General features: G+C 39.1%; 1 non-coding gene across 1 annotated transcript; it reads right to left on the reverse strand.

The window, feature by feature from the left end:
* Positions 1 to 6,522: 6,522 nt before the first annotated feature.
* Positions 6,523 to 6,629, reverse strand: LOC128129439 (small nucleolar RNA R71). The gene has a single exon (XR_008227338.1). It is a non-coding gene; the product is annotated as a small nucleolar RNA R71 (small nucleolar RNA).
* Between the last annotated feature and the right edge of the window lie 372 nt (positions 6,630 to 7,001).

Raw genomic sequence — 7,001 nt, forward strand, 5'->3', positions numbered from 1 at the left:
AAGGTGGGAATCTTAGGAGAGCCTAGGAAGTGCTTTAGTACGAGTGGTGTGCTGTTTAGCGGATTTTAGGAAGTATCGTTATGAGGAGGTGACTTAGAGAATGCGGGATGATTCTTGAGGAAAGTATGGATAAGTAGGGAAGATAGTATTAGGCATATACTATTGAAAGCACAGGATCCATACTTGAGTCAAGGAAAGTCGTGAGGATTCTAAGAAACCTATAGAATGAGGACTCTTTGGGTATGTTTTGATCGTATGATTGGTTTCTTTTCATTATGGTGATGAGCACTCGTGGAGTTGGTTCTGGTTCTGGTTCTGGATCAGGTTTAGGCTCTGGTGCTGATCCAATTGACGAGATGATACATGAGTTCGTTATCTCTGAGATTGCTTGTGGTATTTTGGATGCGACTCCTATGATGTTTGGTACCATCAAGGAGGGGATCATGGAGCTGATGGATGACCGGCTTGGTGCTTTCGTGTAGAGATTGCAATTGTTCAGATTGGGGCACAAAATCTCTCTTTCCAGAAGTTCAATTCTTGCGGAGCCCCAAATTTCTTCGGGAAGAAGGACCATATTGCGAGTAGGCGGTGGATTGCTGACATGGAGAATGCTCAACGGACGAGTTTCTTTCCTGAGGAATTGAAGGTGGGATTTACATCTTGCCTTCTGAGGGATGGAGCCAGTGACTGGTGGGAGAAGTTTGGTCACTCTTTAGGAGATGAAGTCGTGGCGGCCGTGTCTTAGACAAATTTTCTGACAAGATTTAGGGCAGATTTTGCATTGGCCATTAAGGTGCAACAGTCAGCGAGGGTGTTTCAGGACCTTCACCAAACAATAGAGACCATGGCAGAAATCACTACCAATTTCAAGGAGAAGGCTTTGCTGGTTCCATAATACGCTGCAAAAGACGAGATGAAGGTCCTGAAGGCTGCTTGTATGACGTTGACAAGGGGAGTGGTGAGGGTACTTGTTCTAGCTACTCTGAGGATTACTAATGGCTGCGAGGGCAGGGTTAAGGTTCCAATGGTGAGGAGCCAAGTGTTTCAGTTGCAGGCCAAGGAGACCCGAGTTCCATCAGATATTGTCGCAGGTATGTATCATATCCACTTTCTTCATGCTTTTGATTATTTATGCTTATGATCATGTGATTATGTGTGTGAGACGTTATGTTCAGCTTATTGAAGTCTCCACTTAAGAATCTGAGTTTCTTTATGATTGTTTGGTTATTATTATTCAAGGTTTTGTCATATGCCATTTTTCATATCGAGAATCATGTTTGAAGGTTATATAGTTGAGATCATTGTAGGCATCGACACAAGAGGCGATGGTTAGTGATAGTGTGAGCCCTACGTAGGTGTAAACTAACTGTTCTTCTTAGAGGATCAACAGCCGAACTGATTTTGATGGTTTCAACACAATGGGTATGAGGAAGTTGTATTGGTATTCGAGAGTGTTGAGATCTATCATGGTTGTGAGGTATAGGGGATTAGTCAGAACGCGGGTGTAGGGTGAGTTGCTATCAGATTCGTGCTTTCAAGAATATGTGTGTGGTCTAGAAAAGATCTCATTATAGCCAACTTTCCCATAAACGAAGTGATATTTGCATAAATAGTCATATATTTAGCATACATTTTTATTTTTATTCATTTTTAGCTAATTATGTGTATAATGTGGACAAAAGGTACTTAATAATGCTTAAATTTTGTTTTCTGTCCAAAAGGCATGCTTGGAAGTAAAAGGGAACAAGGAGAAGCAATTAGAGACCAAAGGTTGAAGAATGAAGGAATGACACACTCCTACTCGGCGAGTCTGCGAGCTTACTCCGTGAGTACCCAAGAATATTCCAGAAGATATGTCAAGACTCCTGGTATAAGACGGATTTTGTGCATATACTCGGCGAGTTGGGTCTTCTACTCACCGAGTACACCCTGTTTTGTGATAATTATAAATACCAAACCATTATCCGAAGGAAAAGGACTTCTGGCATTTTGGGAGCTGCACCTGTGATTGAAGAACCTTTGGGAGAGCTGAGAAACCCTAACCTTCAATCCTTTGAAGAATCAAGGCAATTTAGGTTAATCATTCCACTTAACCTTAGGAATTAAGTATGTTTAGCTTAGTTGAATTTGTTTGTGAGTTTGTTTTTGCTATGACTATAAACTAAATTCGTTTTGTTTCTGTTGGGGAAGACCAAGTTATTCCTATGGTTTAATTATACTTTTTGATTGATTGTTATTTGATGGTTTTATTAAATTAAGTTTATTAAAGAACCTTATGCATTAATGACAACTATTTTCTGTTAATTGGAAGGTAATTAAGCTGCATGAACATCTCTTAATCATTAACCTCATATGTTATGTGAACACTTTATCATATGCCTAGGAATAATGAATATGAAACTAGGATTAATTAGAGAATGGGTAAATTAATGTGTGAGCTTGTTTGAGAAACCAACAAACAAGAGGTTAATTGAAACACCAACTTGATTAACCAATTACAAATCTTATTTAATCCAAACAATTGAACTAGGGAATTAATTAGTTTAAACAATTGGCCACTGCTTGAATTGATTAATTGTCTAAGGGTTAGGAGTAATGAACATGAACGTAACCACTACAGTTGGTAACCAATAATAATTAATCTATCATTTAAATAACCATAGGAGTGAATTGGTTGAACCTAAACAGAAACCCTTTATGAAATTTGGTGAATTTGTCATTTGCTTAAATTGTTTAGTTAGGTGCTTAAGTGCTGTGTTTAAGTTTCTAGTCTTGTAAAACTAGAGAAAAACCCTTTTACTTTTATTACTTGCTTAGTTAAAATTAGTTATTAGATTAATTTGCGTTCCCTAAGTTCGACACCCTACTTATCCAACTATAGCACTAAAAGACAGGTTCACTGCCTTTGTGTGCTTAATTTATTAACTAAAAGTAGGATTAAAACTAGCTCATTTGACACACATCAAGTTTTTGGCGCTGTTGTCGGGGAACGGTTCTAAATAGTTAATCTAATTCCTAATTTTTTTCGATCCTTTGTGTGAGTTTACTGGCACAAAGTTAATTTATTGTAGTTTAGTAGTTAGTAATTAGGTTTTAGCATCTGTTTTAGTTTTATTATTAAGCTTAGTTTTTTTACAAAATTTCGCTACTACTCACCGAGTGCATTCGCACCTACTCGGCGAGTATAGCAGTATTTCGCAGTTAATTTTCGTTTTTTTAGTTGCATTTTTTTGTTCTTTTTACGTTTTTATCTTGTCCTATTTCAAGACTTTCATGACCAAAGGATTAAACACTCCGCTGGTACCCCCGTTTGAAGATCCCGAATCTGCAATGAAAAGGAACAAAGGAAAGGACGTTGTGACAACCCGATATTTCGAGTCAATGTAATGTAAAACCGATCAAATTTAGGTCAAAATGTAACCTTCCTAAAATCTTGTTCGGATTAAATAAAGTAGTAGGAATCATATCAAGGTTTGCGTACATAAAAAGAACGTCCAAATCTGACTTTGGATGAGGAAGTTATGAATTTTTGAAGAAATTCCTTAATCACGTCATTTTAATAAATAAATAATAAAAATAATTTCGGAATTTGCCAACGGAATCTAAACGAAAGTTGTAGATCATGGTCTCACCTTCGCGTGGATATAAAGAACGTCAAAAACGGAGTTCGTATGAGGGAGATATGAATTTTTGAAGTTTATTTATAATAAATATAATTTTAATTATAAATTCCCGGTAATATCCGAAGGGGAGTCATCGGATTGGACCGAAGTATGCCCTGCGTACCTTCGTACGCCCCGCGTACTGAGATCGAGGGTCTCGGATCGTCCACGTCGCACTATCCGAAGAATTCTAAACCGTCCGACCCGTCCGAAGCTCCGACCCGTCCGACTCGTTGTCCCGTCCGACCCGCCGTCCCATCCGACCCGCGTACCCAGCAACCCGTCCCATCCGAACCGAGGCAGTCGAGGCTTCGGTCATGCATGACGTATGCGTACGCGCTGCGTACGAGCGTACGCCCCGCGTTCGGAGGCGGTTCAGCCTTCCTATAAATAGGATGCGAGGCTTTCCGAAAATGTTGCTCATTTCTCTCCTCTCTCTCACAACCTTGTCTCGTTTTCCGTGCCCGTTATAACCCGAAGCTCTGGTCTTTTTGCTCAAGTCCCGAGGGTCGATTTTACTCCCGAGATTCCCGAGAATCCCGAGAGAAATCCGTTTTCCGAGACGAAACTCTGCCCAGTTTTCCATCTCGCTTTCTTCAATCAATCAAGTGAGTTTCATACCCCTTAATCAACCTTTTTAAATATTCTAAATGCTTTTATATGCTTTCAAGGGGGGGAATACAAGTTAAATACTTATAGTTATTGTTTCAATCACATGTGATTACATTAAGCACATGTGATTAATAACTAGGGAAACCATGATTTTATCACTATTCAAACTACCTATCAAACTGTTTTACTTCTAAATGTTTTCCAAATCCATTTACTTTTCGAATTTACACTGCAACTGTGATTTAAACAAATGTTCCTTATACTTAATCTGTTTTAATCAAATCTACGCCTTCAAATTGTTTTATAGATTGACATCAAGTCAATCCTTCTTTAAAAATAATACTTATGTTTCAAATGTCTTATAAATACTTATTTATGTTTTTATATTATAAATTGCATGCCCATATATGTATAGACGTATAAATAATGTTTAAAGGGCTTAGGAAGGCCATCCACCCTATTTCCTTTTCCTCGATTTGGATGTGGTCTGGTGGGATTTTGGGTGACCATCCGAAGGTCGTTTCCATGTTAATTACATATCAAATATACATATATAGACATAAAAGTACTTCCATAATCATACGTACTAGACGCACCGTTAACAAGTTACCATCGGGGTAACACAGAACTATACTATTACAACTGCTAGATCAATGAGTCAGTTCATTCATGAGTCTATACTAGGAAGAGAATATATACAACTATACTATGAGAACATATACAACTATACTAGAACAAGAAACATTTCATCACATATGCAAGAATACGATAACAAATGTGATCCACTGTATCGGAGCATGCCTTAAATGTCATGGCCCGAGTTGTAGCCAGAATTCTCTTGGAGGGAGAGCGTTGAGTTTGCGTATAGATCTATACTGGATTGACTATCCTACACCTTGCTGCTAGCTACAGCCGGACCTGCAGGTCTGCGGGTGCCAAACGTCATTCCGTTATTACGACCGTTCTTTATGTCGTTGTTATCAGTCGATAGTATGGTGCAATTATCACATTATACCTTAATATAAATCCGGTTTAAGGTAGTAGTAATTAGTACAACAGTAGTTCTTATTATACAAAGCTACAGTACTACAATGATTTACCCATTACATATTTTGGTGATAATCTCACTTAAGCATTAATGTACAAACTATATTTTATCAAATGATAGTTATACTTGGGTAATTACACACTTTTACAACAGACGAGTTTACAAAACAGTTAAGCCTTGGTAGAAGGCTACTTTTATAGAAAATATAGGATTTTCTGAGAGATTCAAACTTTTACAAACTTATACATTGAGACAGGTTCAAACGTTTTTGACAACGAACATTGACACTAAAATACTTATGAACTCACCAGCTTAATGCTGATCTACTCTTTCAAAATAACTTGTATTCTCAGGTCATCAGTAGACAGGTACCGATGCCAGCTTTTGAGATGGTGGAGCGTACTCAAGACTCATCATTTTATTATTTTGATTTACGTTATATTTTTGGTGTCTAAAACTGTACAGAACACGCATGTATTAAAATTATATATATTTAATGCAATGGATGATGTTGTTTGCCTATTTACATTTACTGTGTTATGATTACCTTACATGACGTCCTCCACCCCAGAACGTTTCCGCCGTTCTTGGTTTTGGGGTGTGACAGACGTGGAGAGCTCGAATACACCTAAGAAGTCACCTTTGTCTAATTTGAAGACTGTTTTTGGGAAGAAAAAGAGCAGCAAAGCAGGTGCATCCAGCGCATCTTTAGCAAGTGAAGACCCGATCAAGGAAGACACCGAGTACGACATCGAGGAGGAAGAAGAACCTACATACGGGCACGACTCCGATTCTGGCGACGAGTTAGCTCTTACCATGGCTAACATTGATGAAATCCCCATGGGGGAATGGAAGAAGAGGATGCGCGACGACACTGGCCCGGGACTTGTGCAGCCCGCAATTCACGCGACTGCTACTTTTGAGCTCAAGGGTCATATCCTAGCTTTACTTAAAGAAATTCCTTTCTATGGAAAAGACCACGAAGATGCCTACAAGCATTTGGATGAAGTCAATGATGTAGCTGATTACTTTAATGTTCCAAATGTGCCTCGCAAAACTCAGCTACTTCGCATGCTTCCAGTAACATTCAAGGGTGCTGCAAAAGACTGGCTCAAGTCACTTCCCCCCGGATCAGTCACCATATGGGCCAAGATGAAAGAAGAATTCATTGATCACTTTTGCCCACCTTCCAAGATAGCCAAGTTGAAGAAGGCCATTGCTAACTTTGAACAACAAGTTGGAGAGTCGTTATATGAAGCTTGGGAGAGGTACAAGAGTTTGCTTAGAAATTGCCCACACCATGACCTTAATAGCCAGCAAGAAGTCTCCATCTTCTATGATGGAGTCAATGTCACAACCAGGAAGTTACTTGACTCGCAAGGCCCGCTCACAAAGAAGCCACCCCCGGTGATCAAGGAATTGATTGAAGAATTCTTTAAGCACTCTAGAGAATACCACAACCCAAGAAATGATGTTACTAGGGGAGCCGCATATGCAGCTACTGAAGACTTATCCGCGGTTATGGCTATGCTAAAAACCATGGATAGGAGGATGGATAAAATGGATCAAACGATCCATGCTATTCGGGTGGGTTGTGCAAACTGCAATGGGCCTCATCTTACTAGAGACTGCGACTTGGATGAAAATGGCAACAAGAAGGTGCAAGTTTGTTACTCAAG

The sequence above is a fragment of the Lactuca sativa genome, chromosome 9 (assembly GCF_002870075.4).
Source record: "Lactuca sativa cultivar Salinas chromosome 9, Lsat_Salinas_v11, whole genome shotgun sequence".
Lineage (NCBI taxonomy): Eukaryota > Viridiplantae > Streptophyta > Magnoliopsida > Asterales > Asteraceae > Lactuca > Lactuca sativa.